Raw genomic sequence first — 22,092 nt, 5'->3', positions numbered from 1 at the left:
TCTTTCTGCAAACAAAAGATACACAAATTAAAATTTTTTAAATATTTCTTGTAGTATTAGGCTTTAAGTTTCTCTTATGTATTGTTATTACTGTAGTTCTTAGTAGGACACGAGCAAAACAGCAACATATATGTGTCATATACCTTGATTAAAATTTTTAGATATAAAAAGTAAAATTGTATTTGAAATGTATACCTTAGAGGGATGAGCCCTTTTATCCCAATCAATTCAGATATTCAAAAATGAGTTTTACTTCTTGCTTGAATAAACAGGATTCAGTATCATTCTATTCTCATTGTGTATGTATGTTTATAGATTTAAATACTGAGAAACATCACTCAGATAAGGTGAAGGGAATCAAAGATCTTTATAGCAATATCACTTGATTCTTTCAACTTCTTCTGGATTTTATTTCAAAATCTCATTGGGATCCATCACCAGAAGTTAGTTTTAGTTACCTATCCAATGGCAACCTGAGTAAATTCTCCTTCATTCTCGAGAAGGTAAAGAATTGGAAACTACCTCTTTGGGAAAAAAAAAAAAATGGATGGACTGCCATCATTAGAGTTGTTTCCTTCTCAACCCAGACACTAACACTGTGCAGAAAAACACCTTGGTTTGGACTTAGAGCACATTTGCCACTCATGAGCAGGGAGGGACTAGACTAGGTTTTGTACAGTCAGGTAAGGAAGGCTGTGAACATGCACATGGGAGGGATTTCAAGCAGATCAGTTTTGTTGGAAGAGTGCATAGGAAAGCCAAGGATCTGAAAATGGGATCCCTGAAAACCCCAAGGCCCTGTGTTCCCTCAGAGAGGCTTCATGAAGTCCCCGGGCACACAGGGCCCAGTTTGGAGACCACAGCCCCAGGGTAGCCTGACCCTGAAGGACTCCAGATATGACCTTCCTGTTGCTCCCACATGGCCAGGGGTTGATGTTAGGAGAATGTGCTTCTCTGATGGGTTAGCTGTATTTTCACAAGCTGTTTCCACATGCACCATTTTTGAGCTGCAGTTCCTCAGCGGGGGAGCTTTACCACATAGAGAAAAGCAGCCAACTGCGTGGCGAGAAACACCAGGCAAGATTTAAGGATTACATTTGAAGCTAATTAAGACTACAGTATGAATTTTATGCTCAATCATAATTTCTTATCTACATATAAAGTATCATTATTGAGACAATGGGTAGAGTATTTGAAACTTCCTGGGGACTAATTAAATAGAAAGAAGTCTGGCTTTCAGACTGGAAGCTCCACAATTCAGTTCTCATGCCATAAATGTCTGATGTGATAGTTTAATACAGTTGCTAAGATATTATACTAAGAAATAGCTGGATATTTCAAGGGGTTAGTGTAATTCTGTCCTTGTCTGCTGATTTCAAAAATGTGAAATTATCTCCTCATTCATTCATTCATTCATTTGACCAATATTTATTGAGTGCCTATTATGTGCCGATCCCAGTAGAGCATCAAAGTTTCTGCCTCCTGGAATGTATGGTCCAAAGATGGAAAGAGTTTCAAAAGGAAGCAAAAAATATTCACTTTCTGCTTTGGATGTGAACAAAATATTGTAGTTTAAGGGATTAGGGCATAACAAGCAGAGGAAAGTGTTGAATGGGTGGTCAGGAGAGGCCTCTACCAGGTGACACCCATGCAAATCCTGAAGGATGGGCAAGAGCCACATGTTAAGCCATCTGGAGAAAGAGCTTTCTGGGCAGAAGGAGCAGCGAAGCAAAATCCCTGCTGCAGGATGGAACTTGGCATGTGCCTAAAATGGTGAGAAGGTCAATGTTTTGCAACTGGTAAATGAGGCAGGAACAGTTGGAGATGGTGATGGTGAGTGAGAGAAGCCTTTAAGCCTAGAGAAGGAATCTGAAGACTTTTTGGCTGGGAGAGAGTGATGGGATTTACAGTCCTTGAAGTCCTCTCTGGTTGCTGGTCAGAGACTAGACTGTAGGAAAGCAAAAAGGTCAGTGAGGGCTTGATTTCAGGAGTCTTGGAGGGACATCATGTTATCATGGTCCAGAGCTGTAGAAGAGGGGTTGGGAAAAGTATTTTGAAGGTGGAGCCAGCAGGACTTGCTGATGGATGGAATGCAAAACACTATAAATAGGAAAAGGAAGGAGAGGACACAGGCTAATAGAATCAGGAGTTTGGTTTGGGGCTGAAAGTTTGAAATGTGTATTAGATATGAAAGGAGAGATGTCCAGTAGAAAATGGGGTAAAATGGCTTTGATGTTTAGGACTGATATATTCATAGGTGTATCATCAGTGGAGAAAAAAAGATATTTAATATTTAAAGTCATGGTCCAATTATTTTAATTCTCTAAATACAGAAACAGCTATAGGAATCCTAATCTAAAAATAAAATGCCTAACCACAGGTAGACAAGCATTTCTTGGCTCATTAACTAAAGATAGGTTTCTTACATAATTGTATTCTTTTTCTTTCCCTTCAGTAAAGCAGGCAAAAGATAATGTTTCTTTTGTGAGTGCTACTGAAAAATATAAGACCACATGCGCACAAATAATTTTAGAATTATCTGTAGATCACATTGTGGAGCACTTTTAAGTTTGTCTTGTTTAAGTACAGTAAGCAGAGCTTATTCAGACACTATAGTTGAGGCATCATGCCTGTTGATCCAACCCAGGAAAAAATATAGCAGTGGGGTGGGGAGAGGGCCAATCAGTTGAGATTGATGAGCAGTGTGGATTTCCATTCACTGGTCTAGACTCTCTTCTTGGATATTATTTGTTTTACTTTGATTTCCTAAGGCTCATTATTCTGCATAGTCACATTTTACTGCTGCAATTTTCATCTGTCAAGTAATGTGTGTGTGTGTGTAGTCATCCCTTATTATAGTGCTTCTGGGAATTGATGAATCCCTGAGAACAGGACAGCGTACCTTGTCATTCTATCTTGTTCAGTTTTCCATGTGGCAGAAATTGTTTTAGGGGTGTATATGTGAAATGCCAAGTTATTTGAATGGAAATGGTTCTTTGCTAGTACATTTATAAACACAGCAGGGTGGCTACCTCCCCTTGACCCACTCATACAAATGGTCTGGTAGTGAAGTTATCTTCCATTTTTCACCTGTGTGCAAGTCTTGGCAGGTGACTTTGTCAAACATTTAGAAGTGAGAATAGCCTGCAGTGAGGGAACTGCTTCCAGGAGATAAAAATCTAATTGATAGAGGACCATTAGAGACACCTTGTAGTCAAGCTTGCTTTGTTTTGCAGGAAAAAAAATATTTTGCTTCCTCTTTCTTTTGCAATTCTAAGTAAGGCTCAACTAAATTACAATTCTATAGATAGATAGACAGATAGAGATACAGATATGAATATAGATATTGGAAACAGAGTTTTGTGATAATTTTTCTTATAAATTGAATACTTTTTTTCATTTGTTTGAATTTTAATTGACTGTGGGTGAATGATTTTCCTAACCTTATATATAACTGGATGTTCATATACCACCAGAGTTTTTGGAAGCAATGTGATTTTTGTCCCAAGCCATTTTTAGAGATCTATGTGACTCATGAAATGGAAGATTGTGGTGGTTCTGCTTTGAAATTCCCAACAGAATTTGTACATTTGTTTGCTCAAAATGGAGACCCAGCTCTGTAGTATTGATGATCCACACAACCCACGCCATTAAACGATCAACATTCTTCCTGTAAGCTTACTGTTTCCTCTGGTTTCCTAGCTGCTCCATGAATGAGGCCATTTTCTGGTCTTGATAGCATCCTGGGACAGCTGCCCTATACTCAGAGGCATGAGTTGGAGTTCAGGTGTTGGCAGAGGCATATGGTTGTCCATAATGCCAGTTAAAGGATAGTTACAGGTATATAGATAGACCTATGTCACAGCAGTACAGCACAAGCAGGGTCTCTACACACAGTGAGTAAATGAAAAACGCTCAACATGGAATCACCTTTGGAAATATTCGGAATGACATATGTGCTGACTTGACCCCAGACCTCCTAAGTCCAAGTCTCTGGCATGGGGCCTGAGCATCTCTATGTCTCTAAAGCTTCACAGGCCATTCTGATACCAGTCAGGGTGGATATCATGTTCACTGTACTGTGTTTGCTCCCTCACAAGGCCAGCCACTTCCTCTTATGAATGCATACTGCCCTTTTTACAAGTATGGGGCCACTTCTGACTGAACTCTAAATTATTATTTACAAAGGGCATTAGCATCCTTAAAAGACTCAAGTGCCACTAAGATTGTTCAAGGAGCCCATGAATTTAAAATACATAAACAGCGCTCGCTTCAGCAGTGCATCTACTAAAATGGGAAGGATACAGAGAAGATTAGCATGGCCCCTGTGCAAGGATTACACACGAATTCATGAAGCGTTGCTTATTTTTATAGAAAAAAACTTATGATTACCAAAGGGAAAGTGGGGGAGGCATAAAATGGGAGTATGGGATTAGCAGAGGCACACTACCATATATAAAATAGATAAACAACGAGGATTTACCGTATATCACAGGGAACTATGTTCAATATCTTGTAATAACCTATAATGGAAAAGAAATGAAAAAAGAAGGCTATGTATATGTATAACTGAATCACTTTGCTATACACCTGAAACTAACACAATATTGTAAATCAACTATACTTCAATTTTAAAAAAACTTAGAAAAAAGAGAAATTTAAGAGACAAATTGATGAAATGCAACATGTGAGTCTTAATTAAAAGAAAGTGTAAAAAAATAAAAATAAATGAAACAATCAGGGTGGTTGAAAAAAATACATAAGCAACTTGAAGAGGAAACGTCATTATTTTGAAATAAGTTATACAAACTATGTCAGGTTCTCTAACACACAAATATAGGAATAAAACTAACTTTTTCACAGATTCATTTAAATGTGTTTATTCTACATCTCATTTGTCAATATTTCTTTAGTAACGATCTAAGTTGACTCATTCAGTGAACGTTACCTTATTCAAGGCATCATGCTAGGTGCTGTGATACAATGATGGCATTTATTTAGATTCTCAGAAGATGATTCACTGATAATATTGAGATGTGAAGGACTTATTCTCAGAAAAAAAAATCTGTTGCTCAAACACCTAAGTTTGATTCCAGCATGTACCTAGTAAAGGCCCAGTGGTGGGAGAAAGCCCTGGCCCAGGGTCCCAGCACTGGACTCAGTCCTCAGGAGCTGGTGTATCTGAGAGCCCACAGTACCACATGGGCTATGGCCTTGGGAAATGACTTCTTTCTGCAGCCAGGGAGCCAGATCAAACCCAACTCTGTGGTGCAGGTGGACCTCCCCTGTCTTCAACGGACGCAGCTAGCCCACCGTGAGCCCTGTCTGGCCAGGTGGCTGTAACGTGTCCCACTGTGATCCCATCACACCTCATCATCCACAACAATCTCAAGTGTACGCCAGTAGCAGTTCAATCTCTCCAGCCTTGCTCTTCATGGTAGGGTTTTCTTTCTCCAGAGCCAAAGACCATATACGTACAGTACCACCAAGCACAGCCAACCTCTAAAACAACCCACCACTGGCATGCCCCGGCACACCCAACTCCGGGCTTCAGATCAGACTGTGGGAGGAAAACTTCTTTTCTACCAACTTAGGTCTTAGTGGTCTGAGGTGGTGGGCAGGAGGGCAAATTAATTGACAATAGAGTCACATGCATGCGGGGTATTCAGTAATCTGAGTAATTCACTGAACAGTCAAGAGTAAAGGCTTATATACCAGCTTAATAGTGGAAAGGAGGAGGAACTGGGGCTTCCAGGGGAAATAAATGGAGGGTATGGCAGCTTCTATAGAGTTTATTTATGCAATTTCTCATTACTGTGCTAATGGTCAGTCTCCTTCTTGGCTGGAAGCTCCTCAGAGAAAGGATTTATGGCATCTTCCTTCTCAGGAAGCTGTGCCTTTAGTCAGATAAGGGGAGCTCAAAAAAGGCTTCTTTCGGCATCTGCTGTATCTCAGATGTCTCCAGTTGAAAATAATCTTATGTCATTCTGTTGGGTCCCTTTAATAGTTTGGGAGTATGTGTTTAGGGAGCCTTGCTTATGGCTCCAGTTCTATGTCCGTAATCCTACTTTCTCAGACCTTTCCACTTCCTTCATTCCTCAATCAAGACTGTGGTGTGAAAGAGATGATTCAGGTCTTGCCAGACCTCAAGCCAGCTTTCACATGACAGGTGGCAACTCTGACCCTCTGCATTGCTAACACTTCAGCCACACAAGTAACTGGCCTGAAGCCCATGCCTTGTTCTCAAAAACCAGGTCAAAGATCTCAGTCTACTATTCAACTTTGGCGAGTACATTAAAAATAAACCAGAAATAAACAGGTAATATTACATGATGGCAGTGTCACAACTCTTTGGATACCTGTAAACATAGAACTAACTGGGACCACTCAGTGTGGGGAAAGCAGCTCTTCATGAGAAGATTATTCTAATACAGAAAAATAAGTGGTGCCTGCACAAAGACCCTGAGTCATCTAGAAACTACTGAATTGTGTTTACTATGTAGCAAGCCTTCAACTTTTACAAACTTCAGTTACAGCAGTGCCAGGCCAAGGGTAAGTTCTCTTTTCAAGGGAGGGAGGTGTGATACATGGGGTGGGAGGTGAGAAATGGGATGAGCTGTAAGGTTGGGGCTGGGAGTTGATACATGTGGCCTGGAACCACAAGGTGGGGTTTGCAGGGAACTGCTGATGAAGGTAATAGGAAATGTGTTTCTTGCCCTTGATATCTCTGATATTCCTTTTAGTATCTTTTCCCCTTGCTGACCTTTTTTAAAATTTTTATTTTATATTAGAGTATAGTTGATTTACAACATTGTGTTAGTTTCAGGTGTATAGCAGAGCGATGCAGTTATACATATACATATATCTATTCTTTTTCAGATGCTTTTCCCATATAGGTTATTACAGAGTATTGAGTAGAGTTCCCTGTGCTATACAGTAGGTCCTTGTTGATTATCTATTTTATATATAGTAGTGTGTATATGTTAATCCCAACCTCCGAATTTATGCCTCCCACCCACCTTTCCCCTTTGGTAACCATAAGTTTGTTTTCTAAGTCCGTGAGTCTGTTTCTGTTTGGTAAATAAGTTCATTTGTAACATTTTTTAGATTCCACACAAAAGTGATATCATATGACACTTGTCTTCCTCTCTCTGACTTACTTTCCCTTGCTGACATTTTATTTCTGGCTCAGAGATGAGTGTTGTGCATTTTCTAGCTTGAATCACTTGGGCAAGTTACTTACCTTCTCTGTGCCTTTGATTCTTCATGTTTTAAATAGAGATAAAAATAGTGCTGACCTCATAGGACAGTTGTGAGAAATAAATGAAGACATACAGAGTACTTAGAACCATACTCGGGACTTGTCGGGCCCTGAGTTCACCACTGTTATCATTCGTCTTATGCCTCATGGCAATAGCAGCAGGACTAGTTCTAACTAGTTCTAGTTCTAGTACTAGTGTCTGACTTGCTTATGCTCCTGAATAGGTTTCCCTTGGTCCAGTGGAGGCTCCCAGACAATGGTTATTCAGTGCACTTGTTCTATGAGAAAGAGATTGAAACCTCTCAATATATTTAAAGTTATCTCAGGCCTATTGCAATGAGGCCTTTTCTCCAAAGCCCATTTTTCATTTTATTGAAGGCACAAATCTTTTTTTATGCAGATGCTTAACACTTTTTTTCCCAATAAAAAGCACTCCTTTCACGAAGACTATCTATTGGGTCATCGTATCTCTATTCTTCTAAGAAGCCCACTGGCAAATAATGGAACAATGAGGGAAAGTGTTGGCAATAAAGAACTATCTGCAAATGACACAAGTAGCTGGAATCCCCACTACCTGTGATTATATTCGCCTGCACATGTGCAGAGCTTGATAAAAAGAAAGAGCCTGTTGTGTTATTCCTTAATTTCAAGAGGAAACAACTGCCAAGAACTCTAGGCTTTAATGACCAAAACAAGCTTGGCTGAAACAGATTCAGACACATGAACACAAAGTAGCAGATCAAATACACATTTTGTAACCAGGTACACCCTCCAAGGGGTTCCATCCATGTCTCTCTTTGATATGCCATTGTCCCTGTACCGTCTACATGGTGCAACACAAAGGGCCATCTCATGGTGTCTCCAGTGAACCACAAAAAATCACAGGCAAGGACTTCCCTGGTGGCGCAGTGGTTGAGAGTCCGCCTGCTGATGCAGGGGACACGGGTTCGTGCCCCGGTTCGGGAAGATCCCACATGCCACAGAGCAGCTGGGCCCATGAGCCATGGCCACTGAGCCTATGCATCCGGAGCCTGTGCTCCGCAACGGGAGAGGCCACAGCAGTGAGAGGCCCACGTACCGCAAAAAAAAAAAAAAAAAAAAAAAAAAAAAAAAAAAAAAATCTCAGGTAAAATGTACATTTTTAGGCAAATCCTTTGAGATGAGGATTCGCCGGAAGGATTTGAGTGCAATATCCAGTGTAGTTGAATTCCTCCTTTGGTATTGAATCTGCTGTGCTTTATACCAAAGAGTTCAGCCTCTTCCTACAGACATTGAAATTCATTTATTTCACTCATGGCACCATTTAAGCTTTTTTTTTTTTTTTTCCTCTGAAACTTCTCTGATAAGCTGCCTCCACTTACAAAAACATCAAAGCCTGGAAAGAAATTATTAGACAAGAAACAAGAAAAACACCTTTAGTTTAAGCTTCAAATGAGACCAAATTGATGAGTCATCTGAGGTTAAGTTGGCTTGGCAGTAAGCTTATAGCCAATCATGTTTATTACCCTGTTCCTACTCTAATTTCTCTTTTGAAACTTTCAGAAAACTGCCTACATTCAGTCAGATGGTTAATAGAGGCTGATTAAGTCTAAGACCAAACTAGCTGTTGCCCTATTTGTGTCTTGTTTATTCTAAATAAGAAGAAAATAAACCACCTCATGGGAAAAAAAGCATTATAGGCACAGACCAAAAGTAACAACTTATTAACAAAAATGTAAGTGTTATTTAATAATTTTATAGCATGTCTAATGAAGGACAAAGGCGAAAGGCTTGTTACGTCAAATGCCCTTCCCCAGGTGAGTTTTGCGTGAGAAAAAATGGTCCTTGATGGCGTCCAGTGCTGGTTCCCCCAAAATCTCATCAGAACAGCCTGTTGCTAAAACCAAGCTGAGTTCATCGTTCACCGTGGCAAGGGACATCACCACTCAATGGAGCTTTGTCAGTGTCTCAGGGGGGTGAGGTGACATCAGATTTTGTTGAAGTTTGTTTTAAGGCAGGTCTTTCAATGGTGGAACTTGCCACAGTTCAGGATTCGTAGAAATGGGAATTCAAGGCATCTTAGGGCACAAACCATCTGTTGATGTTTTGTGGAAGACTTCAAGGGTCTTTCCCAAAGTTTCTGTAATGAACAGTCAGGTTATTTGCCTGGGCAAGAGTCTCCTGGAATAGTAAGTGTCATTCATGAGGACAGAGAGATAATTAAGTGATGTTCATGAAGACAGTCAGCCCGTACTTGGATCCTCCTTGGCCGAGTTGTGTGTGTGCAGGAAGTGGGGATGGGGAGTTGAGAGTTGGGGGCAGAGGGTTTCAGTTCTCCATGGCCTGAGAGGGTGCATGCATCTCAAGAACTGCTCTGTTTCGTCATGGACAGGTAGCCAGATGATACTGAGGGGAAATAGAGGCACAGGTAATGTAAAGCTGTTGATTATTCCAAATTCATTTTCATTTAACTTTAACAGCATTTGGGCTCCAGTGTCCCTACCTCTCCAGCTACACTCAGTTACTCCCTCCCAAGTAGGCGTGGAAAGTGTGACAGGGTCTCTGCTCTCAGGGAGTGGGTCATTCAGCTAGAGACTGAGCCCTGGGCCAAGAAACCACCCTTATGTATTTATTCACAGACATTCAGATTACAGCGCACACTTTAAGTACTGTGGGAGTTCATAGAAAATAAACATAATGGGGTGACAAGGCTTATTAAATGCACGGGTTTCAACTGTGAAGAAAGAATAAGCAAAAATTGAGTATGTTTAATGTAAAATTTATTTTAAAGTTTATTCTCAGTTGCTTTAGAACATAGGTCTGATCATGTCACTCCTGTTTGCCTTTTGAATGAGTCCTAGGCCAACAAAATCTCTGACTGTCAATCAGTATTTGTTGAATGAACAATTGGTATTCATGCTTTAAGTTCATAGAGAACAGATATGACAGAATCTGTAGCTAAAAAAAAAAAACTAGTTCTATGAAAACAGAGGGAAATTCTCAGATCTCATAAAAAATCTCTTGCAAGTCCGATTTTCCAGCATTAGAACATTTTCATATATCCTACAGACTTATTTATTAGTGTCAAAGGTCTGGATTTTTCTATTTCTCACTTTTTTTTTTCTGCTAGAGGTAGACATGCCAAGAGAAGTTCCAAATGCACAAGATGGAATTGGTGATTCACAGTGGCTGAAGCGCCTGTCCATCAGGGCCCAGGTTCTTGTCAGTTCATCTCCACTCCCTACCATGACGAGTGAAGTTAGCCATGGAGTTGTGTGTCCATTCTTCACAGGCTCCTTGTCCTGGCCGAGTTGCTGTATGGCCGACTGCATGTCTCTCATCCAGAATTCTCTTCAGTTTCAATTTGCTCTTGTATCCCTCTGCAATGTTCTACATCTATCCCAGGGATGGTAGCATTCTTTAATAAAGAGCCTTCTTTGGAATTCCCCAGTTGTCCAGTGGTTAGGACTCTGTGCTTTCACTGCTGAGGGCCCGCTTCAATCCCTGGTTGGGGAACTAAGATCCCACAAGCCAAAAAAAAAAAAAAAAGAAAAAGAAAAAGAGTCTCCTTGAGACCCTTGGGAAGGAAAGCAGCTGATCTGGCAGCTTCCGTAAGAATGCACACCTGCTCACGCTGGAGGGGTGGGTAGTATAGAAATGAACAAAGACCACCTGAAGCTTCTGTCTCTTCTGAGCCTCCTGTAGCAGGGGAGTTGGCCACCATCACTTGTGTGTTTGGAAGAGACTCATAGGCAGGCAGGGGAGTGGGAAAACTTCATAGTGGAGGAAAGGGGAGGCTTCCACTGGGTCCTGATGCAAGGCTGTTGGCTTGGGGAAGCTGGGGGAGGGCTAAGGAGAAGCAGACCATCCTATGTGATTGTTAGGGGTGCATGTTTGGCTTTCTCTGGTTGGTTTTCAGTTGGTCGTCAAATTAGGGAAGCTGCCAGTTATTAATCAAGTACTAGCCATTTGGGGACAATTGTTACAGTTATTGTTTAGCTTCCTGGATTGTCACTAGAGGTAATGTGACTTTCCTGATAAGTCTGCCTTAGAGCAGGCTGGCTTCCTGTGTTTATTGTATAAGGGGCTGGTTTCCTGGGCAGGTTGCTGCAGGTTGTGGCTCAAAGTTCTATTTTTATACACGGTCTGGCCACTGCCCATTTGTATATTCCATCTCCCAGTGGGGATATATGTGAAAGTTATAATGTAACAGAGCTCTGATTTTTAAAAAATATTTTATTTTCAAATTGTATTTAGTTACAGTTGTAATAAAACTAAATGTAAAGTCACAGCAAGACTCTTTTTGACCCATCTCCTAGAGAAATGGAAATAAAAACAGAAATAAACAAATGGGACCTAATGAAACATAAAAGCTTTTGCACAGCAAAGGAAACCGTAAACAAGACAAAAAGACAACCCTCAAAATGGGAGAAAAATACTTGCCAACAAAGCAACTGACAAAGGATTAATCTCCAAAATATATAAGCAGCTCATGCAGCTCAATATCAAAAAAGTAGACAACCCAATCCAAAAATGGGCAGAAGTCCTAAATAGACATTTCTCCAAAGAAGATATACAGATTGCCAACAAACACATGAAAGGATGCTCAACATCACTGATCATTAGAGAAATGCAAATCAAAACTACAATGTGGTATCACCTCACACCAGTCAGAATCGCCATCATCAAAAAATCTACAAACAATAATTGCTGGAGAGGGTGTGGAGAAATGAGAACCCTCTTGCACTGCTGGTGGGAATGTAAACTGATACAGCCACTATGGAGAACAGTATGAGGTTCCTTAAAAAACTAAAACTAGACCTACCATATGACCCAGCAATCCCACTACTGGGCATATACCCTGAGAAAACCATAATTCGAAAAGAGTCATGTACCACAATATTCATTGCAGCACTATTTACAATAGCCAGGACATGGAAGCAATCTAAGTGTCCATCAACAGATGAATGGATAAAGAAGATGTGACACATATATACAATGGAATATTACTCGGCCATAAAAAGAAATGAAATTGAGTTATTTGTAGTGAGGTGGATGGACCTAGAGACTATCATAAAGAGTGAAGTAAGTCAGAAAGAGAAAAACAAATACCGTATGCTACCACATATATATGGAATCTAAAAAATAAATGGTTCTGATGAACCTAGGGGCAGGACAGGAATAAAGATGCAGACGTAGAGAATGGACTTGAGTACACGGGGAGGGGGAAGGGTAAGCTGGGACTAAGTGAGAGAGTAGCATGGACATATATACACTACCAAATGTAAAATAGATAGCTAGTGGGAAGCAGCTGCATAGCACAGGGAGATCAGCTTGGTGCTCTGTGACCAATAGAGTGGGGGCATAGGGAGGGTGGGAGAGAGACTCAAGATGGAGGGGTTATGGGGATATATGTATATGTATAGCTGATTCACTTTGTTTTACAGCAGCAGCTAACACAACAATGTAAAGTAATTATACTCCAATAAAGATGTTAAAAAAAACTACTAACCAGGTAATTTGGAGTAAATTATCATAAGTTTTTCTCTCCCTTCAGTATTAAATAGATAGACCAGTCTGTAGCAGTGCACACTAATTACTTATAAAGAAAATGTAAGAACCAGGGTGTTAGCCAATGACAAAGATTTAACATAATTTATTATCTCCTTGGATCTATTTTCCATTGGGACTTGAGTTGGTGGATACCCCTGAGTGTGTTTCTTGCAAAGAAGTGTTCATGAATTCTTGGTCTAAAGGGCTAGGGACCAGCAGACCTGGGTGAAGAAAGAGGAAAGAAATATATGGCTTGAAAGAGAAAAGAAATATATCAGAGATTGGTAGAGACGGAAGAAAATAAGCCTTCAGTTAAAACTAGACCGGCTAAGAACACACACAATTCTATTGTCTAAACCACTTAAAAAACAAATTTCTGGGACTTCCCTGGTGGTGCAGTGGTTAAGAATCCACCTGCCAATGCAGGGGACTTGGGTTCGAGCCCTGGTCTGGGAAGATCCCACATGCTGCGGAGCAACTAAGCCCGTGCACCAAAACTCCTGAGCCCACGTGCCACAACTAGGGAAGCCAGTGTGCCTAGATCCCATGCTCCATAGCAAGAGAAGCCACCACAATGGGAAGCCCGTGCACCACAACGAAGAGTAGCCCCTGCTCACCACAACTAGAGAATGCCCAAGTGCAGCAAAGAAGACCCAACACAGCCAAACAATAAATAAATTAATTAACATTTTAAAAAATTGCTAAGAAGAGATTATTGAAAAGGTGCTTTATGGAACTTGTTAGATTCTTTCATTGAAAATTTGTTGGGCCCTACTATGAACCTGGCACTGGAAATATCTCCACTCTTATTTGCTAACTATAGTCTATAATCACATGGAGGAAAACACTATATATTTTCACTAAGACAGTGAATAGCTTGTGGCTTCCAAATTTGCTATTTAAAAGAAATGACTAACTATCAGGAGAGACAAAAGGTGAGATAATTCCTGCTTACAGAAAAAACACTCTTTATGTTACTTTTGCACAAGTGGTATTGAAACCAATTATTTATAGAACACACACCTTGCACAAGGGACTGGGTTGGGTGTCTGGAAAATGGAAAGTATTTCCAGAGTTGAAGGAATTTCGGGAAGCCTCGTAGATAAGGATGGACGCACACATCTGCAATGCATTGGTAGATAGTAAATGCGCCTCCTGAGTGGTATAAACTCAAGGGCTCCCTGGGGTCTTCTCTGGGAGGGTGCTACTTCCTTGCAGCTAGTGAGCAAGGAAGTTATCACAACACATTTGACAAGTCTTACATTTTCATTTGTCAGGTTGAAAGTTAGTACAACGTTCATGCCAATGCATGTTTAGACATTTATTTTTCTTATATTACACTCTGCAGACAAGTGAGAGAGGAAATTTGACAAGCAATTTGTGTTATGTCAGTTACACCAAATCACATCCCTCGTCTGCCCCTCTAATCACACAAAGCCCGTGAGGCGTGAAGTTCCAGGGTTACTGAGAAGTATAGAAAGGACACAAGGAGACGTCAGCAAAAAGAATCTTCCCATCAGCAACTTGATATGACTGTCCCGTGACTTTCAGAAAGTGACTTACCTTCACCCACTTCTAGTAGTTACCTGGTGTTATGAGGTGAATATTTGTGTCCCCCCAGAATCCATACAGTGAAGCCTTAACCCCCAATGTGATGGTATTCAGAGTTGGGACCTTTAGGAGGTGTTTATGTTTGGATGAGTTCATGAGGGTGAGACCCTCCTGTTGGGATTAGTGCCCTTATAAGAAGAGGATACACATGGACTGAGGAAAGGCCATGTGAGCACACAGAGAAAGTGCTGTCTACAAGCCTGGAACACCAGGAACCCAATCTACCAGCACCTTAATCTTGGACTCTCCATCCTCAGCTTCTGTGAGAAACAAATATCTATTGTCTAAGCCACCCAATCTGTGTTATTTTGGTACAGCAGCCCAAGATGACAAAGACCCTGTCTCTCTTCACTGTGAATCTCTAGAGCAGTGACTCTAAAAAAGGTGCAATATTTCCCCCCAGGGGATATTTGGGAAAGTCTGGAGACATTTTTTTCTTGGTATAGTGGGTTTGCTACTGGCATCTGGTATGTAGAGGCCAGGGATGGTGCTGGCCATCCAGCATACAGGACTGCCCCCCACGGCAAAGCATGATCTAGCCCAAAATAGCAATAGTGATGAAACTGAGGAAATTAGCTCCAAATTTGGTACAGACATCTCCCGAGAAGCCCTGGAAACCTGACACCTCTCCCCAACAGCCTTATTAACTCCTGTCTTTTTCTGATAATTCCGAAAACCACCATGACTAGGAAACCCATCAAAACACTACTCTTGGAGCCAGATGCCATTAGCTGGAATGTGGCCCCTACAAATGATCGAGCTGGGCCATCTCATCCGTTCTTGAGTCAGCACACCTTTCTTTCCCTGTGGGCTCACCCTGTGAGCTGTGCAGAGTGAGGTCTTCCGGCAGCTCAAATATATATGATGGGCATCCATGGGGCAAGTGATGACACCAAGAGAGGACAGTCCAGAAGCACTTCTGTGGCTAGTTTTCTTCAAACCACTTCTCTCACTCTGCATAGACCCTTTTGGTTTCCCAGGCAACTAAATGCATTACCGAAAAATATATACATGCAAGATTTGTATGGTAAAAATAAAACAACATAATGTTAAATTTAGGACTAACATTTGAGATCATTCAGATCTCTGAAGACAACTCCCTTCACTTGAGCAATAGCTTATGCTTCAGTTTTAAGTACTATCTTGGGATGCCTGACTGGTGTTTGCATTGGTTGGGGTTCGGTGGGTTCTGCTTTTTTTGTTCCTGGCTACCATTTAGGCGGAGAGATTGGAAGGCACGCTGTTCAGTGCAGTGTTTGTGGAATGCCTGCCTTGATCCAGGCCAGTCCCAAGTACCAGAAGCTCAGGTGTTAAGTGCCTCAAGGACATGACTGAGCTGAACAGACCCTCACTTTCTGCTAGAGGTAGGCCTGGATTGGAGGGTGGGCAGGAGCCAAAGCATCTTCAGGAGAAGGGGATATAGGAGCAGCCTCCTAAATGATGTGACCCCCGAGCTGAGCCCGCACAAGTCGGAAAAAAACAGACAAAAGAGCAAACAATGGAGGGAGCAAGAACAAAAGGAGTTATGCCCCAGTGACCCAACTCCTGTGCCTAATTCACAAAACTAGAACCAGAGCCACCTGGTGGGAGGAGGGAGTTCCCGAGACCTGCAGGGCTGATGTTTGCCCATCCCAGAGAGCGTGCGTTTCATCTGGTAAGTGAGGGGCTGCCATGGACGTGGTCAGAGGATGGTGACACATGCTGTCTCGTGCTTCCCAGTTGAATTCTGCTGGGATGAAAATCTGACCAATGTGCATAGGTTCGGACTTATGCAGACCCATTCCACGGTATCAAGCGATGGGATAGATTGATGTTCCTGTTCTTATTGACCTCCCAATGCACAAAGTCACGGTATTGAAGTAAGCGTCCCAAGTTCCCCATCCTCCTAACTCCACTCACATTCTATCCCCCCCTCAGGTAGACAAGAAACCCCTTGGTGGATAATGGCCTTTTTTTTTTTTTCCTGGAGCAAGTCCCCAACTTTATTTCTACCTTTTCCCAAGACAGCGGAGGGACCTGGTCCCACTGGGATGGGCACGAGCTCCTGCTTCCCTTCTACCCCAAGTGGGCCCCGAGAACAGCACCACGGCGGGGCTCCCAGCTTGCTCACTGGCGTCCCTGGAGACTTTCTTTGCCCCGAGAACAGCCCTCACCAGGGAGGCCAGGAGCTGATGAGGGGTGGGCTTGGCTGGAGGCACAGCAGCAGGGGAACCCTACAGCCCCTTCCCACCTCCCGGGGCCTCCTCGGGCCAAGTCCCCGGGAGGGGCAGGGGCATGGGGTGGGTGTCCGATACAAACAAGCTTCCTGGAAACAGCAACGCAGGGTGACAGCAGCTTTGAGTCCCGACTTCAGGGCCCTCACGTTCTTGCCGAGTTTCCCAGCATAATGCCTTTTACACGGAACAAACCAAAAAGCATTTTTTTTTTATCATTGCCGTTGGTGATCAACTGTATGTGCTGAGACTTATTTCCCGTGTTCCTTCAGAACAAGTGTCCCAGCCCCTTCCTGTGCCATCACCTCCTAGACGGGTGGAGGTGTGCCCTGGCAGTTTCCCCTGCTTCTCTGCAGCATGCAGAGCTGTGTGTGGGCATCATCTTTCATTTCCAAGATAGAGAGACTTTATGGTCACTAATTTCCCGGAGAGAACCATGGCCTTCTCCAGGTATTCGCCATAATAAAATCTATTAAAGCTCCTGAAATTCACGAGGAGACTCAGCTGAGAGAAGTAACATAGGACAGAATTTAAACTTGATTTTCTGTTCCCAGTAAAGTGGGAGATTATCCCCATGGAGACACCTGGGTGGCTTTCTGTGGCTGTTCAGGACTTCCTGTTGCTGTTCAGAAACTGGTCTGCTTGTCTTTGCGTCCTGAGTTGGGACTGTGTGTTGTTGACTCTGGGGAACACAGAGCGAGTTTTCCTTCTAACAGAGTAAGATGAGGCAGAATCCAGTGGTCCTGACAGTGATGATCACAGCTGGTGTCGTGGGCTGAATCATCATTTTTATTTCAGTAAGTCATGTTTATTTGATTTTGCTTATTTTGTCTCCACACTAATCTTAGGGACCTAGAAGGTGGGGAGGTCATTCAAAGGATTTCCAAATGTGCTAGAAGTGGAATGACACATCACATGGGATCACATGTGACGGAGGATATGAGAATATTTGTCAAATAAAACGAAAGGTAGCTAACTGTGGTCTGTGGTCTCCTCTTCAAAGGAGCTGCTCTAAACATGGGCCTAAATCCAAATGTTGCCCAGAATATTCACTTGCTTTGTCTGCTATAACAAAGTACCGCTAACTGGGAGGGTTAAACAATAGATACCAATTTTCTCAGGGCTCTGGAGGCAAGAAGGTTTCGGCAGGGCTGGTTCCTTCCGAGGCTGGGTGGGAAAATGTGTCCCATGTGTCTCCCCTAGTTTCTGGCATTTGCTGGCCATCTTTTGTGTTCTTTGGCTTATAGAAGCATCACCTTGATCTCTGCCTTCATCTTTTTTTTTTTTAAAGAAGATGTTGGGCGTAGGAGTTTATTAATTAACTTTATTTATTTTTGCTGTGTTGGGTCTTTGTTTCTGTGTGAGGGCTTTCTCTAGTTGTGGCAAGCAGGGGCCGCTCTTCATCACGGTGCGTGGGTCTCTCACTATTACGGCCTCTCTTGTTGCGGAGCACAGGCTCCAGACGTGCAGGCTCAGTAGTTGTGGCTTATGGGCCCAGTTGCTCTGTGGCACATGGGATCCTCCCAGACCAGGGCTCGAACCCATGTCCCCTGCATTAGCAGGCAGATTCTCAAACACTGTGCCACCAGGGAAGCCCTGCCTTCATCTTTACTTGGTGTTCTCCCTGTATACATGTGTCTGTCTCCAAATTTCTCCTTTTTATAAGGACATCAGTCATACTAGATTAGGGACCTACCTTGTTCTCATATGACCTCATCCTAAAAAATGACATCTGCAACGACTTTGTTTTCAAATAAGACCGCATTCTGGAGTAATGGGGCCTAGGAATTCAGTGTATGAATCAGGGGGAGGGGAGATACCCAGTTCCACCTGTGAACAGTAGCATTCCCGTTTCCACCCTATTTCACCCAAAGTAGCCCCATCAGCTGCGAAGCAGGCAGCCACTCTGCCTTTCACCACAGGATGGGAGTCAGCCACTTAATTTTACTGGTTAGAACCAGCAAGGATGGCAGTCCTGAGTCTCCAACTAAAGAAGGAAGGAAAGAAGAGAAGACAGAAAGCCCTGCTGACACCTGGATTTCAGACTTTTGGCATTAAGAACTGTGAGAAAATAAATTTCTGATAGAAATCGATTTCTAACACCCTGAGTATCACCCACGGTGGCTAAGGGGACACCTACTTGAAGTTCCAAAGTCCTCTCCAGCTTTGCTCTGAATTCCTTGATGAAGAACAGAACCACCAGATGGCTCTATGCTCTTTCCCAAATCATGGTTGCCCTTCCTTGAACCTGGCTATTTATTCTAGTCCCCGCCCACTTCTCGGCTCCTGTACTTGACCTTCGCAATTTGTCACTGGAAGGAAAGTAGTTGCAGCGAGACTTCCAGGCAGCTGGTGGAACTATGCTAGCCCTAACTAGCACCACTGAATCTTCACGCTCTTCACGCCTTCCAAGAAGCGAATGGCCCATACATTCTAGGAAGCATATACTCCAAGTTTCTACTGACTTTGAAAATAAGGTAGCAGAGACTGTTCATACTGGATTAAAAGATGTACATAGAAAACATTTTCTGTAGCATGAAGACTCCTAATTGTTTTTGATTGATGCTTGGCTTAGATTTGCATGGATTGTTTTGATTTGTTTCGACAGTGCTGACCACAATCACTGCATTATCATAATTAAGCTGTTTGTACACCAGAGTTCAGGCTCTTGGGTGATCCTTTTAGATCATGCCAAATCAGCTTGACACAGTGCCGGGGCAAGACCTGCAGTGTCTGTTCTAGAAGTTGATGCTTCTAAAAAAGTCATCCTTACCAAAGGAATGGCCCTCTCATCACCACACCTCACTGCCATGAGGGCAGACAGCCAGGAAAATCAGATTTCTGAAGATGAATGAATACTTCAAGTTTTCAAAAACTGCAGCTGTTTAGATAAGAAAACTCAGACACCAGCCTCTTTGCTAGGCTTTAGGGCAACTGATCTGCAGAAACCCTGTGTCTAATATTTTCCTGCCTTTTTTAATCTTCCCTACAATCTCTTCCATTCACCGTATCTTCCTCCTTTGCTACAAGTGAAATCCCATTACAATAAAGAAATTGCCAACGGACTATCCAGTTTTTTTCCTTTTCCTAGAGTTTTGCAGTTTTAAGTGTTGCTTCTAACAAATGAGTCATCAGCTGGGCCCAGATCTAATATTTAGTCATTTTGATTGAGTGGGATTAGTGGAAATAATCTTTGGTCTATATTTGGTCCTCTAGGCTCATTTTTTGCTTCTGTCTTTATTCTCTTTTATTCTTTTATTCTTTATCTTCATGCTTTATCTTCTTTCTATTTATCACCTTATGGAGAGTCCATATACTTATAATAGCTATTGATTTTTTTTTTTTAGTATAGCACAAACACACCAAAGTTTTAAACTCATCAAAGTATAAATACTTTAAGTTTTAGTTGTACACATGGAGCATAAGCCTACAGTATAAACGCTGGAATTCTAGATACATTAATAATGCCAGAAATTCCATACAAAACATCCACTGTGGTTAATTAATAGAAACAGGCAGTATTATATAGCCCAATATATTTTTACAATTCATAGGAGGAATGTTTTTGCTAGCTAGGGAATTTGGAGAAATATCTAAAACATGACCAGTTTTTATTAAAATAATTTAACATTATCTTTGGGTTCCAATAATGAATCCAAAATTGAAATTGGAGTTCTGTCTACTATAAAACTATAAAAGATGCCACATTTCTTTATTCTGAAAAAAATTTTTTAAATACAGGCAGAAACTAAAAAAAATAAGCTTTGACCTAGGCATTGAGTTTTATAAACAAATTCTGTTAAAAATCTATCTCAAAGTGAGGACAAATGAAGAGAAGTTTTTTTTTCAGAGTTGCTAAAACTGTTTATTTTCAACCCAAAATTACTAGACATGCAACAGAGTGATGTGTCTCATTCACAGAAAAAAAGGCAGTCAATAAAACCTGACTCGTAATGGGCCACATGCTATCTTCAGCAATGACTTTAAAGAGGCTACTATAAAGAGAAGGTTTTTATTAAAGAAAAGGTATCTTTACTGTTGTTGGTAGGGGCTGCTCTAAATCATCTCATACCCATGGAAGGAGATTATCTACTAAGCATAAGGAGACGAGGATCTTATAAGTTCTGGAACAAGTGCAGGTCCCTGGCACATAATTTAGGGTCCCATGATGTGTGTTAGAAGGTTAAAGTGATTGATGATCCAGACAGCCCCAAGATGCCTCGAGTTGCCTGCAGTCTGAAGTTTATTTCAGCTGTGAAAGTGGATCTTTCATGCCCTGGTTTGACCCTGGGGAACCAGTCACCCAAAGCCAGATAAGACCAACTGGTATCCAAAGCTCAATTCAGTAATATAAATTAGAATTAGGATTGCCTAGTAGAAACCAGTGCTTGGCTTGGCTGGTAGGTACTAGGAAGAAAATCAACTTGGGACACAAAATTAAGTGAATTTCAGTCAACGAATGTCCTCATTTGAGAACCTGCACGGGGAATTCATCCATAAGCAGCTCATTGGTTAACGAGGAAAGTGGAATTGTAGGCAAATAATTATAACTCCTTCTTCTGTGAGATTTATCTCTCTGGCTTATGAAGTCCTCTGTGAATGAAGTATGGGGGTAGGGGGTGAATGTATGAAATCAGAACGAGAAAAATGCATTTAGGAATAAAGTGTATTTAGAGTGAGTGGCTCCTATCAGACAATGCTTAACATACACTACCATGCATTCTCTCCAGCCATCCTTTTGCGTAGTCGGAGCATTTCTTTTATTTCTGATTTTTATCAACATCACATCAAGTTGCTGTGAAATTAAGATGTCTTTGGTGGTACGGATCTGTGGGTGTTTGGTGACATATAAGAATAGTAACAGGAACAGAAATGTAGCTGCCCTTATTCATCAGGACCACCCCAAGCGAGCTCCCCAGACCCCCAGTCCTCTGGGAAGGGAATGGGTGTCACGCACAGGAAGGTTTCTCTTTTCAGATAAATTTGAGAAACTCTAGGTTAAACTAAATTCACCAAGGGGTTTTATTTTGTCTAACTGCAGGACTGCAAGAGGCTTCACTTTGCTAATATACATTGTAAATTTCTGAGTTAAGCATCAGACACAGCATTTCCCACGCATATGCTACAATGAAACCCTTTTTAGAATACAGCATCCTGTAGAACTAGAGTTCCAGGGATCTGTCACAGAGGTAGGTAACAACAGCAGGATAAATGTGAATGAATTCCCATCAAAGTCCTGTGGTTGCATTGTGTAGTCGAAGAGCTCATGTAAATTGTTTATTCATTTATCAGTAAACATAAGGTTATTAGATGTCATCCTGTCCTTGGTTTACATTATTGTTGGAAAGATCAATTACATATATAAGCTAATTAGAGGAAATTTCAGTGAATGTCTATAGAACAACTGAATAAATGAGTTACGGGGTAGGTGTCATACAGGTGGTACAGACTATACCTGTGAAAAAAGCTCAGAAG

The 22,092-nt window shown here is 41.7% G+C and overlaps 1 protein-coding gene and 1 non-coding gene across 4 annotated transcripts in view; both read left to right on the top strand.

The window, feature by feature from the left end:
• Nucleotides 1–22,092, top strand: part of CTNND2 (catenin delta 2) — a 968,406-nt gene that overhangs the window by 877,177 nt on the left and 69,137 nt on the right. The gene's annotated exons all lie outside the window — the stretch shown is intronic.
• On the top strand, nucleotides 4,264–4,370 carry LOC132487233 (U6 spliceosomal RNA). The gene has a single exon (XR_009531533.1). It is a non-coding gene; the product is annotated as a U6 spliceosomal RNA (small nuclear RNA).

Source organism: Mesoplodon densirostris, chromosome 3, assembly GCF_025265405.1.
Source record: "Mesoplodon densirostris isolate mMesDen1 chromosome 3, mMesDen1 primary haplotype, whole genome shotgun sequence".
Lineage (NCBI taxonomy): Eukaryota > Metazoa > Chordata > Mammalia > Artiodactyla > Ziphiidae > Mesoplodon > Mesoplodon densirostris.
The sequence above is the reverse complement of the archived record's forward strand: the minus strand, read 5'-3'. Positions and strand labels throughout refer to the sequence as shown.